At 38.1% G+C, this 22,756-nt stretch overlaps 1 protein-coding gene across 11 annotated transcripts in view; it reads right to left on the bottom strand.

Annotated features, from left to right (window-relative positions):
• Window positions 1-22,163, bottom strand: part of Ppfibp1 (PPFIA binding protein 1) — a 206,126-nt gene extending 183,963 nt beyond the window's left edge. For 5 of the 11 annotated variants that reach the window (XM_063254464.1, XM_013149341.2, XM_013149346.2 and 2 more), the window contains exon 1: window positions 21,962-22,163. The gene's annotated coding sequence lies outside the window, so the exon portion shown is untranslated. The remainder of the gene's footprint in view (window positions 1-21,961) is intronic. The other 6 variants (XM_013149344.2, XM_013149349.2, XM_013149347.2 and 3 more) reach the window with 2 other exon arrangements.
• Window positions 22,164-22,756: the final 593 nt, after the last annotated feature.

Genomic DNA, 22,756 nt, shown 5'->3' with positions numbered 1-22,756 from the left:
AGAGGTCCTACTCAACCAGCTATTGCCTTTCTGGGTATCTTCCCAGAAAAATTAAAAACAACATGCTGCAGCAATACATGTGCACTCATGTTTATAGCAGCACAATTTGTAGTAGCTAAATCTTAAAACAACCTAAATGCCCATCAACCAAGGAATCAATTAAAAAGATGTGGCATTTTTATATAATGGACTACTACTCAGCTATAAAAAAGAATAAACTGGATAAACTCGAGGGTTTTATAGATAAATGGATGCAAGTAGAGTATATACTCATATGTGAAATAAACCAGACCCACATGTGTAGACATTATACTGTCTCCCTATTGTAAGAAAATGAAAAAAAAAAAGACCCAAAATCTACAATAGCTACTGTGAAAGGGAAAGAAACAGCTCAAAAGTAAACAACAACTAGGATGGGTGAAATGTTAAGAAGGGAAAAGGAATATAAACAAACTATATATGTATGTATATGTATACACACACACAGACACTAGCTAATTATACTACTAGTTGCTCTTAAATTCAATGAAAAAATGGTTTGTGCTTATATTGTTTGATCATTTATGCAAGCCTGTATCTTGTAAATTGAGGAACTACTTTGAAGATAATACACAATATATTAGCCATTGTCAATTTCCTATTGTTTTGGAAATTCTGTTTTTGTTTTTATTGTTTTCACTTTAAAATAAAATGTAATACATAAATTCAACCTGTTGCCATGGTAGCTTCAGTCTGTTCCTTTTCTAAATAAATAACAATGACCTCTTTTTCTTTCCATTACATCCATAACATAAACAAGGTAATAGTATCTTACACAATTTGGCATTACAGAGTTCCTGTAGCAATGCAGTTCAAGGCAAAGAATATAAGAGTTATCTAGGAGTTGAGGGGGATTTACTGGTGAGCCATGTTAATTGGTCAACATACGTACGTGTGCACACATGCACATCTTTACCTCAAGTTTTCCTACCTCTAGTCCCTATAACACACCCAAACTGTTAAGACAAGCAGTGGATAAGCACAGCCCACTTTGTCCTTCACTTACTCAGAGGTAGACAATGCAGAAGGAGCACTATGTTCACTTTTACAAATGACTTAATCTGTAACTGGAGAAGAGATTACATATAATTATGTATGACTCTGGCATTGTTTAGTTACCCCATTTATACCACAAACCATGCTAAGGTTCAGAAATTTGTTGAATACAAATGGTTTTTGGAAATCTCAGAAAGCTGATTCAGTTCTTTGGTCCTCTAACCTCAAGGCATCTTGACCTATATTCTTCAGTAACAGAATTCTTAAACCCTATCCCCAACTAAGACTAAATTATCACATCAGGGTTCTGGAATTTCAATAGAGGCTATAATCTCCTATACTTGCTCTCTATCCCCAGGGTCTCCTAGAAGTTTCTGAGTTTGGTAGTATGTGTGTTTTACCTATTGCCTGCCTTTTGTTTTGATACCCCTCCAGTTCTATAAATCTTCAGAAATAATTTTCTTTATATGTACATAAATATTAATATTCTGAACATTTAATAGTTCATGCCTGTGAGGAAAATTATTCAACTTGAGATCAGCCATTTCACAAGTATAGAACTTGGTCCCACCTAATCCATAGTTAGTTATATATATTATCCAAATGCCTCGTGAATTTCTTTCTTTCTTTCTTTTTTTTTTTAAAAGGACTGGAGGAGCGACCGGCCGCTCTCGAACCACCGGACCAGTCGGCCCGGGCGGTTGGGCAGCCAGACTCAAAGGAACCGCTGGGCTAAAGCCAGCCCTCCTCGTGAATTTTTAAGAAGTTGGAAATCCGTTGGCTAGTAATTAACAAAGGAGGTATGATCTCTTCCTCAGTTTTGCTGTAGGATTTGGGCTTTTGGATATTGCAGATAAAAGGACTTACCACGATCCCTATTTTTGTTTCTTTTTTAAGAGGTTAGATTCTTTGGGGCAAGGTGGTGGATACTCCACCCAACCCCACCCAATCCCCTTTTTAGGGTCTGTGTTCCCCTACCTGGTTCCTGATGACTCAGAGTGGCCCATAGTGATGCCTTAGAAAGATGGTCAGCTGCCACTAACTAGCCAGTGCTTACAAAAGTTTATCTCCTTCCCTCAATTGGGGACAACTGAAAAAAGCCATCCAAGAGGCAGAGCAGGGCTGCAACTGCCTTTTTCCTTCCTGACATGTATAGCTCCTAAAACCTTTCAGCACTGAACTCCTGGTCTCAGAGTCCACTTCTAGTAAACCCAATCTAAGAAGGGCAGCAGCTATCTAGAGGACAAAGTTATTTTAAAATATGTTGAGAACTGTCAGAGGTTCAACGAAGGCTGATAACAGTCTTTGAAAAATACCCATCATATGATCATTCAATTAAAAACTGCAATGTTTAATAATCAGTTCAGATCACTCAAGCTAGTCAACAGGGAAAAATTAAATAATACATAGGACTACTTCAAGTTCATGCCAGAGCAGGAAGACACAAGGCTATTAAGTTGCATATCACATCATGTCACATTGTAAACTGCTTACCAGTACAAGGAATGCCAATCTTCACTGTTACAAACAGACATGCTTGCTTTGGAACCTCAAGTCCTAGCAAACTACCACTCTAAAGTTACCTGGAGAGAACAGCTATACATAGAAGATGAAACTGGGTCATGAACATCTTATTCCCAATATTCCAAACTTTTAATGACACAGGACACAATGCCTGATACCGACAGATACTTATTGTACTCTCAACAAAGAAGCTGTCAAGGCAGGCTGGGGCAGTTGAGCGACTCAGGAGCTCCTGTACTGCCTTGCCAGGATACAGCACCATCTTCTAGGAACTACTGAAGATTTATACATGCTCTACATCTGTCAAGGAAAGGGAGTGGAATGAGAGCTGTCATAGCAAAAGAAGTCAGAGGAAAAGCAGTCTATTTCTTATTACAAGACATTTAAGTTCAAAATGTTCAAAATGTATATAATATGCTCCACACAAAAACTCTGCTTAAATTTATACCCTTGTATACTATTTTACTGCATTTGACATCTGCTTACATTTGACCCTGAAAGCTCTGAAACTGGTCTGGTATTGCTGCATTAACTTTATAATTGGCTAAATGTCTGTCCAGGATCACACAACTCATCAATATTCGGGTCAGACTGGCAAATTCTTACTTCATTCAGGGTTCTTTACTATAAAACTACCAAACATATAATTCTTCAAGCTTAGGTAGATTCTCCCTTCCTTTTATCTTTCTGACTTCTACCTCCATACTACAGACCATAAGAACACAAAACTATCAATGGCATAAGATCCTAACTAGGCCAATAAACTGCCACCAAAGGTCTCTCTCACTCTTTCTTCCTTTCTTTTTTCCTTCTTCCTTCCCTCCAAATCTCTATAAACAATCAAGACTCTGATGCAGACCATAACTCTGAAGTGCAGCTGACAAATGGCTAAAAAGGTCCAGTTATATGACCACCAATGTTAAATGTCGCTCACTAACCTGATTCATGTCAACTTTATACACATGGGGGGTGCTTTAAAGAGCTCATGGACAGTAGCTGTTTTTAGGAAAGCCTTTGTCCCTTGTCATTAGGTTTTGCCTACTGTTATTTTAGACATCTGAAAGGTTTCACTCACACCACGTTGGCATTCAGTTTTGGCAATGCAAAACATGCTTGGACTAAACAGATCACATGGAGATTTTCATGTTTTTGAGAGGTAAGCATCTTTGCCTCACAGAGGTGTATTACGCTTGTGGAAGTGCTAATGAGAGCTAATCACTCCATTTATTCCACAAGCCAACCAAACTGCAAAAGGAACACCTGGTAAAACTTGCTGTATTTTCATATGTAGGGTACAGGCTTTGTTTCAAAAGGCTGGTGCCAAAATGATTTGAAGTGATCAGCACAGAGCTGCCCAACAGGATTATCATCTCAGGATCACAAGTCATATTCTTCAGTTCTCTGTACTCTGTCAGCAGTCAAGTCGGTACCAATTTCATTCTTCCACTCTCACTTCATTATTACTTCCTCTCCTCACTATTATCACTGGTACCACTTCTGCCCTCAAATATCTCCTCTGGCTACAAATTAAGAGATCAAGCATGAGGTCTGTAATAGAAGGAAAACAATTTTCTACTATTAAATCTGAATGTGGTGGTATACAATGTCATGCACTCAGTCAGTCCTAAACAATTATAAGACTTGACCAACAGTTCACACTCACTTTTACTTTTAGACATCAAAAGACTTTTACTCTAGACATCAAAAAGAACTTAGATCATGTGAATTTACACAACCACTAATACTTAATTGCATTCAGGTGTTAAAGAGAAAGAACATACATCTTATCCCAATTATGAAAATTCTAATTCATGAATTTGTATAGAAGATATAAAAAAGATGTTCCCTTCATTGCCTCTCCATTCCTGTCAAGCTGTGGTGAGCCTGATGGGAGGATGGAAAAACCACAGGGCTGCATGCTGAAAATCCTATGGCACGTGTGCTGAAGCAGGCACGCAGAACAGTCCCAGTCAGTATGCAAGCCAGGTTGCACTAGCATTGCCCCGACAGCTGTGCCCTCAGGTTTAATTGCAGTGTTGGCACTCTCAGATTGATAAGTGGGTTTTGGGTTGCAGTTTAGGCACTTAGTATCTAAAAGGTTCTCCATCACTGCCACAGGGCAATGAATTTAAAGTTCTCAGAACAGATGTACGGATGCCAATTTCAGCCAATATAGTCCCATCTAACACATCCTTTCCTATATTACAATACCAAGTTGACTTACTGAAATGCAAGCATGGCTTCAGGGACACAACAATAATTTAAAAGGTTTAATGCATGAAGATTTCCAAAGGAACTCCATCTTTAAAGGAAAAAAATAGATTTAGATAATGAGTCTAACATTTATAATTACTTGGCTCAATTAAAATGGAATAGCTTAAATAAACATGCAAAAAAATTCATGTTCAATATTTCAGGTAGAAGTGATTTAATATTAATGGAGTTCCTTTCATGTGGTAAATAAGGTCTGGCATAAGTACCAATCAAATTTAACCTAGCTTTTAAATGTATGAAGAAAAATTTCACTTTGCAACTTTTTGAATTACTTAGTAACTCTGTCTTTCCCTTTGATTTTCTACATTCTTTTTTTTAAGCTGCCCTGTGACCTACATGTTTATAAAGCATGGACAAGAAACAACTCCATGAATGATGCCAAAAATCTCAACTATGTGTAAGGGAATGACTGGGTTATTGCACTTTAAAAGAGAGCTGCCAGCATTTTCATATGAATATGTTGATAAAACATGTTTATGCTGGCTATGTGTACAGTCCCAAGCTGAGAATTCACCATGAAATTATCCAAGCCAAAGCACTGCAAAGAAATAGTTGACTAATGAAAGAGAAAAAAAAATCTACAGAACAGAAAAATAAGTCAGATTTTTTTAAAAAAATGCTTCTGACATTTAAATGTAAATAATAACTAAAATTTCAAAAGTTCAAGCAGTTTACCAGTTATTATGAAACTTCTTTTTTGCAGTACTGGGGACTAACCCAGGAGGCACTGAGTCACATCCTTAGCCCCTTTATTTATTTATTTATTTATTTATTTATGTATTTATTTATTTTTGCAACCGAGTCTTGCTAAATTGCCCAAGCTGGCCTTGAACTTGCAATCTTCCTGCTGCAGCCTCCTAAGCTGCTGAGATCACAAGCAGTTACCACTGTGCCCAACTATTCTGAAAAGAAAAGCTGCATTTTTGGCTTTCACACTAAGAAACAATAATTACTAAGCTCTTAACAGTTATAGAACCATATACTTCACTAGGTATCTTACATATATTTCCTTCATTTAATCTTTCTAATAGTCCTACAGGTATACTCTGTTATTCTCATTATACAGATGAGAAAACAAACTAGAGCTCAGGCTAGATAAGAAACAAAGCCACAGTGCTATAATTGGATTATGCTGGTATTCTAAAGCTAAAGTGGCTGGTGCTACTTTATGCCTAACAGTTCAACAGAGAAATTACACATAAAACTCTAATGGAATTGTTTCCTAAGTAAAGTAGATCAATTCTAGTGTCTGAAGCTCTAAACTTTAAAGGTACTTCCAGTGAGTGATAGTTTTCTCCAAACGAAGATGAAAATGGTATTTAGCTTTATAATGTTGAGGTGAGAAGCATCTATAAAAGCCACAGTGAAAGGGCAGGGCAAAACAGTCCAGTAGGCATTAGTTCTTGTTCCCTCCCTCTTCAAGCTTAGACTTGAAGTGCAGTAGGCTTACCACATCTTGCTGTCCCATCTACATAGCATTCACAATGCTCCAAGAACACAGAATTCCCGTTAAGATACACGGGTATTCAGCAAGATTTAAAGCAATTCAAGCAAGCATGGCACAGAGATACAACTCAGTAGGTAGGAAGGTGGGTGTCAAGGGCTCCAAGTGGCAATATCTTCCACTCAAACCAGAACATGCCTTATACAAAGAAGAAACACACCAAGGAATCTTATCCTCTGTTACTCATGTTCCTTCCCTGTATTAGCCTACCACTTACACTGAAAACAATGACACTGAAGGAAAAGGACTGGGCAAGGTCTTCTTCTTTGAGTCTTTCTGTAAGTATGTAAGCCAAACACTGAGTGTTGATAATACTGTGTGCATAACAAAAAGTAAAATTAAAAAAGTTTTGTGCAGTATATTTACTGTTCTGGTAAAAGCAACCTATATTTGGATACGTAAACTACCAAATAAAAATTATGAGATTTCAGCTATTCTACATAATTATAATGCTCTTATATATGCCTTTGAACACAGCATTACTCAGTATAAAGATGAATGTTAAAAATCATGTTAACAATAAACTTTTATTTTTTAATTTAATTTTTAAATTTAACAGTACAATTTTCATATTTAATTTCTCTTCACTTAGAATGACATTAAGTAGCAAATAAGCACCATGGCAAGTCAAGAGAAATGACAAGAAAAAGACTTATATTTAAGTACCTTTAATAGGACTTTATCCTGCATTTTGAATAAGAAGTTCACATTCTCATTTTGCACTGACTCTGCTAAGAACCATCACACTTAAGAATATTAGGCCTATTAAATATGCTGTAAAGTCTTTACTGATTTCTTTCAAAGAAACTCCCAAAAGACCCATTAATAGATTGATGAAGTGATTCTGATTCTTAGAACAGCAATCCTCCCATCGAGGAAGAAATGTCCCAGACCCCCCAAGAGATGCCTGAAACTGAGAATATTAAACATACATACTTATTATGTTTCTTTCCCAACCATACATACCTACAATAAAGTTTAATTTTCAAATTAAGCACCCTTTCTGATTATGTCTTCTGCCTACATATTTAATGTTCTTTCCATCTTAAATACTTGTCACACACTGCAGTTGTAGGTTTTGTAGTCAGAAGTGCAACTGCAAAATAAGCATAAGCTTCTTTTTACTTCTTCACAACTTCATAAACAGATTTGTTCTTTCTGTATATCTTAGCAGTCTTACCACAGGCTGTTTCTTCTTTGCATACTAGGTTAAGAACTGCATCTTTTAACTTACATGAAGCATTTTACAATTTCTTTGCCATATCCCAACAGCCAGTATCACTACTCTTGCACTTTAGGACTTAAATAATATAAGGGTTTCTTGAACACAAGCACTGCAATATTATTCTGGTTGATCTGATAACAAAGTTGTTTAAGTGACTAACAGGGAGATAGTATACACAGAATGGATCTACTGAATAAAGGGATGATTCCTGTGGTGAGCAGGTGGAGCCAGATGGGGCTGGATCATGTTACCAAGAATGGCACAAAATTTAAAACTTACTAATTACTTCTGGACTCTTCCATTTAATATTTTTGGACTACTGTTGACTGGGGATAACTGAAATACTAAAAAGCAAAATCAAAGACCCAGAAGGAGTAGTGTACTACACTTTAAAAATAAAATAAAACAAAACAACAACAAAAAAACATGGTGTCACTACGTTACTAAACTGCCCATGCTGGGCTTGAACTCATGCCAGAATTTCAAGAACGAGCCACGATGCTCAATTTGTACTTCACTCTTAAAATACTATCACTTAAGTCCTTTTATGTCATCCTGATGTCACTGCCATAATTAAAATCTGCTAAAATACCACATATTACTGTATTCCAGTAAATACCTTGCTAGAAATAACAAAATTGGAAACAAGAGCAATATTTGAAGCAATGGTCTCTCTGCTAGACAGCTCTTATTAACAGACTATTTTCTGGTGTCTTGATAGTTCCATCTTAACCAAACCCTGAATGTGACATCAAAACTAGGCTATTTCTCAATGTTCAAGTGCTCAAGCTTCCCTCCAACCCAAGCTACTACACTATACTTCTCTAATCAATTCCTTGAAAAAGAGGAATTGGACACCTGAAGTTTCTCACCTACTGCATATTTCTCAACTATTTGTCCTCTAGATTCCAAGTCTACCAATCCACTAAAACTGCATTCTCCAAGTCCCCAAAATGATCCAGCAGCTGGGCCAAGGGCAGACAGATTCTCAGTCCGGTCCTTGTAACTAATCTGCTGCACTGGCTGGTATGGACAGTCCTTTAAACTGGGTATGTACCTTTCCTTTGCCAATACGGTCCTCTACTCTCTTGTAGTTCCTGCTCTGTCTCCTTCAATAATTTCTCTTTTACCTGACCATTTCAAAATGTGAAGCATTCCCTAAAGGCTGGGTGCTTCCTTCTCTTTTATTCTTTTATATATCCTTTTTTGCAGAGTTCATTTGCCCTCATTCTTTAAGTAACTCCATGGAGATGGACTACTAATCTAGGACTGTGCCTACAATTCAGATTTAAGCTTTATTTCTTGCCTAAAATCTTCACTCGAACAACAACCAACTAAAAGTTCATAATGGCTTTTAATATATCTAACAGAGAACCAAGTCATAGGAACATCAAGGAGATTATGGATACTTGGTTGTTGAATTGTGCATACCTGAGTTTAAATTCTAAAACCTGCATGTACAATCTGTGTGACCTCTAGAAAGTTACTTAGCTATTCTGAGCCTTAAGAGTCCTCATATGGGGGCCTGGGGATTTAGCTCAGCGGCATAAGCACCTGCCTTGCAAGCAGGTGGTCGTGAGTTCGATTCCCGGTACCGATAAAAAAGAAAAAGACAAAAAAAAAAAAAAAAAAAGAGTCCTCATATGTAACAGGTATAACAGCAGAATCTCATTTTACAGATAAGCTTGTATGTTGTACCCTGATGTAGGGATTAAATATAAGGTAAAATACGTAAGATACTTAGAACAGTGCTTGCTATGTAACAAAAGCTATGAAAGCATTAGATATTCTTTTTTTTTCTTTTGGTACCGGGTGTCAAAATCACGACCTCACGCCTGCCAGGCAGGCACTTATGCCACTGAGCTAAACTCCCAGCCCCACCATTAGCTATTCTTACTGTTAATGTAATGCACAGGTACTATTAATTTACACAATGAAAAAACTAAGGGAGATTACTGTCGGTCATGAAAAACATCTCAAAGTCCTGTTGTTAGAAGCTTAACACTCAACTTTTGCTTCTGTGCCTTTCTTGACAAAGAGTGTTCTGTCTTCCCACTTCCCTTAGCACATGTCCTTCTAGTATGTTAACATCTCATATACTATTTCCAGGGTCATCTTTATGAAATATTCACCCTCCTTCCTACTTTAAAGAAAAAAACCTTGTTTAAAAGCTTAATCTTGGAAGATCCAACATGGCTGACTGGAGGAGGAATTGTGTCAGAGATACTTGGGGAAGACTCGCTGAAAATAATCAGAAGTGGGGGAAGGTCTAAAACAGAAAATCAATCGGAAAGACAATACCTAAGATTAAATCACGTATCTGGGTAGTTGAAAAGGGTAGAGGTGCCCACCTACACTGCCCTACCCCTACTCCTCCAGGGAGCAGCCATCCTGGCAGCCTCTCAGAGGGAACAAACAAGCATCGTAGGGGTTCAAAGCCAGGCTCTGTGTATAGGAGGAGTGTCTTCTAACTGCCCTCCTCCAAAACACTGGGGAATGCTGTATCTCTGGGGCATCCTCTCCAGAACTCTCCAGGCAAGGAAAGTCTGTTCTCCTCTTCTAGGTTCTGGTCAGAGAGAGAATAGCCACCCTTAGGCAAAGAGAGTCCCTAAGCCAGCCTGGGACTCATGCTAGTGTCTGTCTGCTGAATGGAAGACCAAGGGGAAATTGTTGAGATTGGGAAAGTTCAGATTTTGAGTATAAGGGTAAAGAGGGAAATGTAGTGAGGCTGCCTACAATCAGATTACAAGTAAGACAGGAAGGGAATTAGGTGGACACTCAGGCTTTATGACGTAGTAGTCACATGGAGGTTTCATGTTGTACCCTTGTTGGAGTGCTTGATTTCGGACCCTGTCTTTCCAAGTAAGACAAAAGATTTCAACAGAACACCTACTTACTAGTATGAAAAAAAGAAGCATCCCACATGCATCTCAGTCAAAATTCTAGATGTTCAGAAAAAATCTTAAAAGCTGTCAGAGGAAAGCAAAAAATAACAGTAAACCCAGTAGAATCATTGCAGTCTTCTCAATACTAACATTAAAAGGCCAGGAATGAAGTATTCAAGCCCTAAAAGAAAACAATTTCCAAAGCAGATTAACATAACCTTTCTTTCAAAACGGACAAATAAGTGAGTACATCTGAGAGATTCATGAACACAAAAACAGCACTACAGAAAATAGTCAAGAATACACTAGACATAGACAACAAAGCCTACCAAGCCAAAAGTTCAGACAGAATGAATACTTCAAGCAAGCCAAATAGACAAGAAAGAAAGGAGACAGACAGACAGCAAACAAAGGAGTAATCAACAGAAAAAGGATGTAATGGGAGAAATAAACCAAAACCTCTCAGTAATAACTCTTACTGCTAAATTCAGAAAATAGTAATCACTATGTAAAACTGTATTCAAACACTCAAAATTGTATTCAAACAAATTGCAAAATCTTCAAGAAATGGACAGATTCTTAGACTCATGATTATCAAAACTAAACCAAGGCAACATAAAAATTCTGCACAATGCAACGACAACAATGAAACTGAGGCAATAATATGAAAATCTATCAACTAAGAAAAGTCCAGAACCTGATGGACTCATAGTCAAATGCTACAGGACATGATAAAACCAAAACTCCCCAAACTCTTCCATAAAGCTGAGAAAGTATGCTTTCAAACTCATGTCTGGAAGCCAGCATTACTTGATTCTAAAATCATACAAAGACCCAATTAAAAAAGATGCCAACTTCTAGACAAGACCAAACCAATGCTAAAAAAGATACTGGTGAATGGGGTGCAATAAACCATCAAAAGAATCCTATACATAAACAGAAGGACAAAACCCACATGATCATATCAACAGATACAAAAGTTTTTGACAACATCAATACCAATTCATGGTTTTTTTAAAGACCTAAAGAAAACAGGTATAGAAGGAACATACCTCAATTTCATAAAAGTCATAAAAGGAACATATCTCAATTTCATAAAAGTCATATTAAATGAGGAAAAAGTAAAAGCTTTCTCTCTAAAATCAGGTACAGATCAAAGATGCCCACCATCACCAATTCTGTTTACCATCATGTTCAAAACATTAGCCAGGTATTAGGCAAGAGAAAAAAATAAAAGGTATATATATAAGAGAAGTCGATTTTTCATTATTTGCAGATGACACAATCCTCTGCATAGAAGACAAAAATAATTCTAACAAAAAACTCCCAGAATACCAAATTCAGCAATGTAGTAGTATATAAAATCTACTCACCGAAACCAGTAGTGTTTCTCTACACCAATAATGAACTCACTGATAAAGAAATTAGGAAAATAGTACCATTTGCATTAATATCAAGAAAAATTAAATACCTAGGAATTAACCAACCAAAGGAAGTAAAACACAAATACAATGAAAACCATAGTATCTGAAAAGGGAGATGGAAGAAAACATCAGAATATGGAATGATAGTCCTTGTTGCTGCACAGGCAGAACCAGTATTATCAAAACGTCCTTAATTTAAGAACTGACAGATTTAACACAATCCCCATCAAAATACCAACAACATTTCTCACAGAACTAGAGAAAACAATCCTAAAATTCATATAGAACCAGAAGAGGCCCAGACTACCAAATGAAATCTTGAGTAAAACAAAAACAGAGCAAAATGCATCACAATACCGGACTTCAAGTTCTACTACAAAGCTACAATGAGAAAAATGGCACAAAAACAAACATTTATACCAATGTAACAGAACAGAGGATTTCAAAAACAATTTCAGACACATTCAGCTATTTGATCTTTTACAAAGAAACCAGAAATATATTGGAGAAAGGACAGCCTCTTTAGCAAGTGGTACTGGGAAAACTAGTTATCCATAAGACAAAGATTGAAGCTTAGCCCTACCTCTCACCATGTACTAAGCTAATACAAAATGGATCTAAACTCTAAATATTAAAACAGAAACATTTAATCTGCTGGAAGATAAAATGGGTAAAACTGTTTAAGTCATAGGGCTGTATAAAGACTTTCTGAACACAACTCCAATTACACAAGAAATAGCAAGAATTAACAAATGGGATCATATCAAATTTTAAAAGCTTCTATACAGCAAAAGAAGCAACACAGTGAAGAGACAACCTACAGAATGGGGGAAAAATCAGCTAGCTATTCCTCAAGCAGAGGACTAATTTTTAGAATACATAAAAAACTCAAAATAATTACTCTCCAAAATAAAAGATCCAATCAAAAATGGGCATCTGGAATGAAAAGAGAATTCTGTAATTTGTACAGAAGTACAAATGGCCAATAACTACATGAAGATATGTTCAACATTGCTGACCATTACAGAAATGCAAAATGAAAGATTGAAAATCCACCTTATTCCACAAAGAGTGGCCATCACCGAGAAATCAATAAAAACAAATGCTGGCAAGGTTTTGCAGAAAAAGAAATCCTTCTATACTGTTGGTGGGAATGTGAACTAGAACTAGTAAAATCCTTCTGGAAACCAGTATAGAGATTTCACAAAAAAAAAAAAAAAAAAGAAAGAAAGAAAGAAAAGAAAGAAAGAAAAGAAAAAATAAATATATATATAGCTGGGCATGGTGGCACATTCCTTTAATCCCAGCACTCAGGAGACTAAAATAGGAGGATTTCTTTGAGTTCAAGGTAAGCCTGAAATGCATAGTGAAACCTTGTCTCAAAAAGACCAAAAAAACTAACAAGACATTTGATCTAACTATTCTACTTCTAGGTATCTTTCCAAAATAACTAAAGACATCATTGGTGTGATATATGTACACCAATGTTGATAGCAGCACAATTCATAATAGCTAAATCTAACAAGTGACCTACATGTCCATCAATAGATGGATTTTTAAAATGTGGTTATCTATGCACAATGAGAACACTACTTAGCTAAAAGAAGAATATATTTAAAAGATCTATAGAAAAATGGATACACCTTGAAAACACACTAAGCAAAATAAATTAGACATGAGCTTAAGTATCAAATGGTTTCTCTCATTTTAGTAATTCAGAATACAAATGAAGAGCAAAATAAAGGGAGATAGAATTTTTACAAATGGAAAGGGGATGTAAAAAAATTTAAGGTGTATCATATACATGTACCAGCTACCCACAATGAATGTATTCATTACATGTTGCAAACATGAACTAAAGAAAAAAATGAAAACAAAAAGGGATCTAGAAATAGAAGAAGGGAGGTGGTTAGGGAAGCGTAGAAGAATAGAAAGACTCAAGGAAATGTTAGTAAGTACATATATATACTCCCTAAGATGAATGTAAACATCATATACAGCACACATGTGCTAATAAAACTAAAAAAAATTCAATTCCCAGAACAACAACAAAAAAGAAACCTAAAAAATGAAAATAACTGTTTCATTCCCCTGAAAAGCCTCTAAGATCTAAACCCAAACAAACCTTACTTCTTTTAATACTACTTACCTTTCTAGCTATCTTTCTCTAAATCTAATTTCACTACATTCCAAACCCAAATTTGTTCATTTCCCAACTGCCTCCTCAGAATCTCCTACCCTTCCTTCAAGGCTCATTCAAATCCTCTCTCTCTAGAGAAGTCCTACTCAACCTAATCTTCCTTCACTCTAGAGACTAGTCTAATTTATTGCGCTCTCTTCCCTGGCCTACTACCTCCAAAAAGCCCAACAGACTAATGTTTTTAAATTTAATACATTTTACTTCAGGAGGTTGAGGTAACAGAATCCCTAGTACTTTCTGTGCAATTTAGTGAGACACTGTCTTAAAAATAAATAAACACACAAATATATAAATAATAAATCAAATGCAAAGGTCTAGGGAAAGAGAGAGAGAAGGAAAGAATGAGCAGAAGAAAGGGAAGAGAGGAGGGGAAAGGAGGGAAAGGGAAAAGAAAAGGGGAGAGGATGGGAAGGAAATGGGGGAAGAAAAAGAAGGGGAAGAAAAAGGAGCAAGAAGAAGGGAAAAGGGGCTGAGGATTTAGCTCAGTGGCACAAGCACTTGCCTGGCAAGCACAAGGTCATGAGTCTGATCCCCGGTACAATAAAAGCAAAAACAAAAACAAAAAAAAGACGGGAAAGAAAGACATTTCATATTTCAAGAAGAATGGAGGGTGGATGAGATTTAGTAAAGCTATTCTAAAACAGACACAATACACTGTAAATAAATAAAACAACCCCATTTAGCAGTCTTCATGCCCTGACAAACATAAACACACGTGTGCCTGGCTGCTGCTGGGTATTTTTCATATGTTGATATGCATGACTGACATCTGTACAATTCAGTATATTCTTTTCAATCTTTTTAACAATCTTTTTGGTTTTCCAAATGTGATTTTATTACGGCTCTATGTAAAGCACGCCATTCCTTCCCTGTCCTCATTTTCTGTACATAAATATTGTAAAGTATAAAGAACATGTTTGTGGGGGCTGAGGATTTAGCTCAGCGGCATAAGCGCCTGCCTTGCAGTCGTGAGTTCGATCCCTGGTACCAATAAAAAGGAAAAAGGAAAAAAAAAAGAACATGTTCACCTTACATTTCCAAGAGAACTACTATAAAGGCTGGGAACTGCTCATCAAATGTTCAATGAAACAGTAACTACAACAGCTTTCATCAATCCAGTATGCAGGTGGTTTGCTAGGAAAACAGCTACTTATGCTTCACAGATGTTACTCTATTCAGTCCTCATAATCATTGCATTACTCAGCTCAATCACACAGCTAATAAGGACAGAGATGCCAATCTACAATTTCTCACTCTGTTGCTCATACTTTTCATCCCTAGGCTATAACTAGTAACATTTTCATAAAGAACATCTTTTACTTTCCCAGCCAAAGTTAGACAGCAGAGTTCCAGGCAATCTGATTTGGACAAAGGGACTGATGTCCAAGACAAGTGACTGCAGCCTCACACTAATACACCATTCAGCCACTCCACCTAGACTTTTACTGAGACCTGACTAGGAAAAAGACAGCTCAACCACAATACTTGCTGTCCCTCCTCTCACCCTTCCTATTACACTGTCCTTCCATAGTAGCCGTCTTAGGTAGAAAATCTACTATCTGTCAAATACGCTAACACTATATATATTAATAATGTCTAATTATCTCTAATCTTTGCAAAAATTCTCAGAAACATCATTAATATCACTTCATAGAAGACAGAAACCCAGAAAGCTTAAATTAAATATCAGTCTGTAACAAACAGCAAAGTCAAGATTCTAATTAAGAATCAGTGTGACTCCAAACTCTTGCCCTTTTTTCCTCACATAGAATAATGCCTTTCAATTTTTTTTTATTTTAGAGAAAATAAAACCAAGCAAAATAAAACAAAATAAAGCCAATCAAAACAAGACAGTGTGACACAGAATTTCAAAACAAGATAATAGGAAATAAACAATGGTTACCATAATGCCTCTTACTGTCTTTAAAATAGCTGCCCATGGGCTGGGGATTTAGCTTAGTGGCATACACACCTGCTTGGCAAGTGCAAAGTCACAAGTTTGATCCCTGGTACCAAAAAAATAAAATAACAGCTGCCTATACCTTTACACAGAAACAGAATAGAACCAATAAAAGCAAAACAATGAATGAAATACAAGATTTCAAAACAAGATAATAGCACATCCAAAATGGCTGCCATAATGTACCTTATCTTCAAAACAGCTGCCTATGCCATTTGATACAATAAAATCAAACAAGATAAAACAGAATTAAACCCAATCAAAAAACAATGAGAGTGACACAGGACTTCAAAACAAGATAATAGGGAATTAACAATGGCCACTACCTTTGGAAGGAGAATCCCCCATGTATGTTACAATGTGTTGATCAGACTACCAGCTTTAGGCCTGCAAAGTCACTAACCACTGCAAGCATTAAGTTGTATGTTACCTCATTAGCTATTATCACAGCTATTATCTCTGGATCAGTTGACGCTTGGGGAGTGGAGGGGACATTGGCTCTTCTTGTCTCTCTATCCGTGTGCCAGAAAGGGCTGATATCCGGCTCTCCCCGATCTGGCTCTCTCCCAATCAGCCTACACAGGGCGCTGACTCACTGGTCTTAGTTTCTTGTGGACTTCTTGTTCTCCTCTCATGCGGGCTGTGTGAATGGCACAGACTACAGGAGAAGGCTAGCATCTGGCTCTCTTCCAGTCAGCCAGTGCATGGCCTGCCATTTGATTCTTTAAAAAAAAAGAGATAAACTATAAACTACTTATTTTATAACTCAAGACTCTGCTAAGACCACATTTTGCTGCAAGTTACAGATCCAACTGCTGCAGTTAACCAAATGGACATATTTTTTTCATCAAAGTCAAGAAGTGGAAAAATGAGGTCCAGTACAGAGATCCACAATGACATCACCTTTCCAGCCTCTTTCTAACCTTCTATCCAGTCACTCTCAACCCTCAAGCCCATCACAAAACAGCCTGACCATTTTTTCCAGATAGAAAATATAACTATAAAGAACACAAAGCCAGTTGGGCATGATGGTGCAAGGACTGCAAATTCAAGCAGTTTGGGCAGTTTAATGACTATATGAAACTGTGTCAAAATAAAACAATTTAAAGAAGATTGGGGATATAACTCAGTGTGATGGCCTGGGGTTGAATTCTCAATGCTACAAAACAAAACAAAAAGAACAGAATGCCTACTGACAAGCAAGCTCAAAAACACTGCACCCTTATAAAAGTTTTGAGTGGAGAAAAGACCCAGCTCACTTACAACATCACTCAGAGAGCCCCGGCTGCAAGAAATTCTAGGCAATCACACACTTTTAACTCGCCATGGTGGCCATGGTTCAACTGTAGGAAAGAATCAGGAGGGATGAATACTGGTTGGGGAGGAAGCTGATTCAGCCTCACAGGGTGAAGTAAAGGCCAATCATCCTTGAAAATCAAAGTACTCTGAGTATAGAAAAACCACAAGAATCTTGGTGCTATGTTTAGAAGCTTTCTTGGTTGCGATAAGTCACACTGATGTAGGTAGAGGATGGAAGAATATGACAAAAACATCGAAGCAGCTGATCCAGAGGAAAAATACTGAGACCTGGGTGACTTTACACCTATGGTTCCCAAGGACTCACAGGTTTAACCAGTGTTTCTTCTGACTCATGCTGTTTCCCTTCCTCCTTCTCACTGCCCAGAGTTAATTTAGAGGAGAACCCACAGGCCCCTTAGATTCTCCCATCAGTCATAAGAAAGCAAAGCAATTCAAATTCCAACTCAAATAAAATAAACTTCTACTGTTTTGCTGTTCTTAGCACCTTTCAAAAAAGATAACGGGTATAAGGCATCATTTGTTCAACTGCAGCTATGCTGTCAAGCTATTATGTGAACAGAGGAGGCCACAGATATTTAACCTGAGTTCATTTTCATACCAAATAAATTTAACACTTTCCCCGTAAGAAATTCGTACAACTTGGTAGCAATGAGATGGCATCCATACAAAAGTACTGGACATAGAGAAAAGGGTAGTGAAGATCCAGCAAAAGGGTTGCAGTAAGCTAGAATTACAGGTACAAAAAACAAGATAATATAGGCTCACTTAGTGATGTAGTATAGTACATTCGTACTATAAACAGGTACTTTCCACAGAACCATTATAGATCAGCCCAGTAGCTTTGCCTGCATAAGAATGTGGCCATTTATTTATGAATAGACTTACTATAAAAACCAGCATCTTTAGTCTCTTTCACCGGATGAAATAAATTTGCCCTTTTAACAAAGGCATATAGGGCTGGGGGTTTAGCTCAGCGGCATAAGCGCCTGCCTTGCAAGCAGGCAGTCGTGAGTTCGATCCCTGGTACCGATAAAAAAAAGAAAAAGACAAAAACAAAGGCGTATACACACTAGTTTTGTTTCCTGAATTTGTGTTTCTGTGTAAAATGCTTGATTTCCCTAAATTGAGGAAGAAGTGAAAATATCCAAATATCCTATGGATTTTTGAAAGTGGCTGCAAAACATACAGCCAACTTCAAACACTATAGTCCTTGATCTTCCTCCTACATGATCCACATTTGAGCCATGAACCATGGCCAGAATGCTATTTGTACAATTCCTTCAATCATGGCTATTTTTAGGTGTACCACTGTATAGAAACCACTAAATGATCTTTCTGTTCTTAACTCTTTACGCTTGCCAACAAAAGCAAGGATGCACATATAAGCCAGTCAAAATATGAATCACTTCAAGTCCCAGAAAAATATATAAAGTCACAAACTGTGACAACACATCCATCTCCAACACTTACAGCTCAAAGTCATAATTCAGAAATGGAAACTCTTCAACCAGTATAGACTACTGCACATTTAATAAAAACCTCCAATGTTCTCCCAAAATGCCTAATAAGTATACAAACTTCAAACTCTTAGAATTGCATACTTTTAAATAGAAGTCCAGTTGTTTCACTGCCTTCAAAGTGAAAAAATTAAAATTAAAAAAAATAATAAAGGAAAAGAACTTCACTCCTTGGCTTTTTGAAACATAAGCATCTAAAACCAAGCTAGCACCAATAATAATTGTATTTGAAATAAAGAATATTTTTAAAAAGTTGTACTTTGTAGAACAGATTCATTCAGTCTGGTTTTTAAACCATGGATCCACATTGATCTTTGTGATATTCAAAAAAAAAACGCAGATCTTTTAGTTACAAAGAAAGTTCTGACACACAGCACAATTTATTTGAGAAACAAATCACATAAGGCACTACAAATGAAAGAGCAGTTTTGGGACAGTGTCAGTTTTTAGGCAGCTTGATGATTTATTTATGAAAATCATCAACCTTTAATTAAACAGAAGTGGCCATAGAACACTTTGTTTTCTTTGCCAACTGTCAAATTGTGACACTATCCTTAACAGCTTGAATTTCATATTTAAACCCATCCATCTGAACCATGTTTCGTTTATAAACAAAACAGTAATTACAAGATTTTACAATTGGCTATACAACTACAATTATTTTTTCTTAATTTCAGAATACAAAACCTTTGGAAATGAAAAAGACACACAATGCTTCTTGCCTATGTATGCACCTTGAAGTAATGGTTCTTTAACAAACAATCAAGATATAGACCCAAACATGAATGAATCAGCATTCATTCATTGTTTTGAAAAGGTAATTCAAGCCAGACGAGACATTAGTAATATCTTTGAAAAGACAGAACTTTGAATGAGGTTTTGCTATATTTAACAGTTTGAAAATTGTGCTGCTGGATAAGTACCTTTAAAAATAGGAGATGAAAAAACTCAAGAATTTTAATGTGACTATACCAACATAATTAATTACAAGGTAAAAGTATTTTATGGACATAAAGGGCAGATTTCATAAAAATCAACTAGACAATAACTTGGAAAAATGATCTTGTCCTGATTTTTCTTATATAGGTACAATGAGTAGCAAAAGACTATACAGTTAACTAACTCTTCCTCCATGAACTTCTTCCCAAATACTGTCTATGACACTGTATAATTGAGATTAGGCATTAGTGTGGCCTGGATTTTAAGTCCTCTCCCTGAAGGCCAAGTGATTCTTACTTTTGAATGGGATAGCTATTATCAAAAGAAATTTTACCAAAACTTGATCCTACTTTTCTCAATAACTCATTTTTCAAGCACTGTCCTTGAAAGGCACTGTTTTATTATACCACATCTGCCTTCATGAACACAGTGAAAGAAACAGTAATAATAATGGCTCAAATATTGCTTTAACTCCATCAAATTTAGTCCTTAAGGTAGGAAAGTAAAAATCTAAAGTTGACACATTAATATAACATTCTAAAGATATTTTTTGCTTGGTTGTGTGGTTTTTGCAGCTTCATCTTTTGGTATTACAAGCTGCACTTTAAATGATCTGTCAGCCAAGACTACAGTGAGCTCATATCAACCTGCAGGAACCCCACAACTATCCTACTGAAAAAGAATACTGAAAAACACAGTATGTTCTACATACTTTCAATAGAAGATAAACAGAAAACTCTTGTTGACCAATATTGTAGAGCCATTAACAATTTCTGTATCTTAGTCCAAAACACAAACCAAAATTGTAATGTTTTCATCTTTCCAGTAAAGCACATGTTACCTTTTCAAAAAGCCTGACGTTTAGTCACCTCTGCTATTAATTTTTTCAGGAACTAAGAACGATATACACACAGGTGTTTTCACAAACACAACACTGCTTCCTAATTCTGAACCCTATCATCTGGCAGGAAAGACAAAGAATCCATCTCTGAAGTCCCTTATCATACTTCCTGACTAGATGAAATGTGGCTTTTCTCTTCTATCTCCTGGAAAAATGCTCTTTTGGTCAGAGGCCTGGGATACAGCCTTTGACTCATAGTTAAGTCCACTCCCATTTGCTCCAGACCTGGCCAGGGTAGGATCCTTACTCCAAAACTGTGGTGAGCGAAAGGGAAAACTTGACTCGAGACTCTCAGCCTGGAACTTTTTGGTTTTTGTTTTTGCCGGCTCCGAAAGAGCTTCGAAGGAGCAAGTCAGCGTTTGAATCTTCCCCAGTAAGTGAATCACACTCAGTGATCTGCGTACACAAAATCTCCAAGCAAGAAAAAGGGTTTGAAACAGGAAATAAAAATCAAAATAATGTTCTTCCACCTCTGTAAACCGTCTTTTTCCTCCTGATAAGCTTTCTGTAAAATACCAAACAGACTTTGAAGTCAAGTTGTCTTTGCATTCCTCTCCCCAGTTATCTCTCAAAACAAGGCTCTGTGTTTGTCTCAAATGTTAAAAATCCAAGTCCTGTGACTGAGGGTTTATATGCCACGCCTTCCACATTTCCCTGTTAAAACTCCCCTCTCTAAAAAATGATCTCTGCAAACAGGAAAGCCAGCCCTCATCATAGTCTCCAGCAGCCCCGGGAAACAGATCTTGATCCTCAGCATCTCTGCTAACCCTCCGGAGCAGAGTTGGAGTCAGAAGGGATCCCCGGGCAGAATGCGGGCGTCACCGCAGGGGGAGACCCAGAAGTGCGCCCCTGAGACCAGTACTAGCACAAGCACGGGCAGCACACCCCAAAATTCCTCAAGTCTCGACTGCACTGCATACAGAAGATTTTACTTCGCTAGAGAACAATAACGTGAGTAGTCTTTCACTTATGCAATACAAAATACATACATATACAAAACTTTTCCCCCTAAAAGCTTCATTTTTGAGTCGCCAATTTATAAAGGCCCCTGGCATTTCCAATCACTCCGCAAGCGCTTCTCTGACAAGAGGGAACTGGGGCGTGGGGTCCAGGGGCGCGGCCCGGCCGCCGCGTCTATCCGGAGGTGTTCTCGCACAGACAGGGTTCGGGCCCCGCGGTCCATCTCTAGCACGGTAGGCTCCCAGGGCAGGAGGAACCCCGCGGGAAGAACGCGGCCCGGCCTGGCGCCTTACCTGAGCGGGGCGTCGCGGCTCTGTCCCGACGCCGGCCTCCCGCGCGCCGAGTCCAACTCCGGCGCAACGCGCACTGCTTTCCTGGCGTCAACACCCGGCGGCCTCAGCCAAGCCAGAAATGCGGGGTGCCGGGAGCTGGAGGCCACACTAGCCAACCCCGGCAACTCCTCTTCCCTCCGCTCTTCTGCGCCTCCCTAAGGAAAGAGCCGGAGCGTCCGCGGGGTGGGGCGGGGCGGCCCGGCCTGTGCGCGCGCTGATTGGCCCTGCGGAGAGTCACTCAGCAACGTCGCGGGCTGAGCACTTTCGCAGCGGGCGAAACCCGGCTGGAAGTGGGTGTGGAGGGGAAGCACCGCCTTTCCTGCTGCCTCCGAGGGAAGGAGTAACGGGATGGGACACAACCTGGGAGTCTTAAACTTTCCTTGGGGTGTGCACTATTTGCCGGGTCAGAAACAGAACTAACTCAAGCCGCCACTTGTCCAGGCAGAACAGTTGCTTCTGTGTCGCAGGCAGCTGCTAGCTCCGCGGCGCTGTGCAGAAAATGGCCAGAACCAGAGCCTACGGAGGCGATCGAGGCCGGCGCGGTCCGCCCCGCGTCCCGGGTTGCTGGCGTCCAGAGCTGCGGGCGTCCTGCAGGGGACTTCACTACTGCAGAAGTGCTTGGCAGTGATTGGGGAAGAAGCCCAGGATCGCAGACCTAGCTCCGAGTGAGTAACTGGCCGTGTTACCACCACGTGGCTGCTTTTGATTTTAGCTGTGAAAAATCAATCCATACAATTTCCTAGAGGAATAAAGTAG

This window comes from Cavia porcellus, unplaced genomic scaffold (genome assembly GCF_034190915.1).
Source record: "Cavia porcellus strain 051 isolate PalLab524CR breed Dunkin Hartley unplaced genomic scaffold, mCavPor4.1 scaffold_8, whole genome shotgun sequence".
Taxonomy (NCBI): domain Eukaryota; kingdom Metazoa; phylum Chordata; class Mammalia; order Rodentia; family Caviidae; genus Cavia; species Cavia porcellus.
Note: the sequence above shows the minus strand (reverse complement) of the source record. Positions and strands in the feature narration are given on the sequence as shown.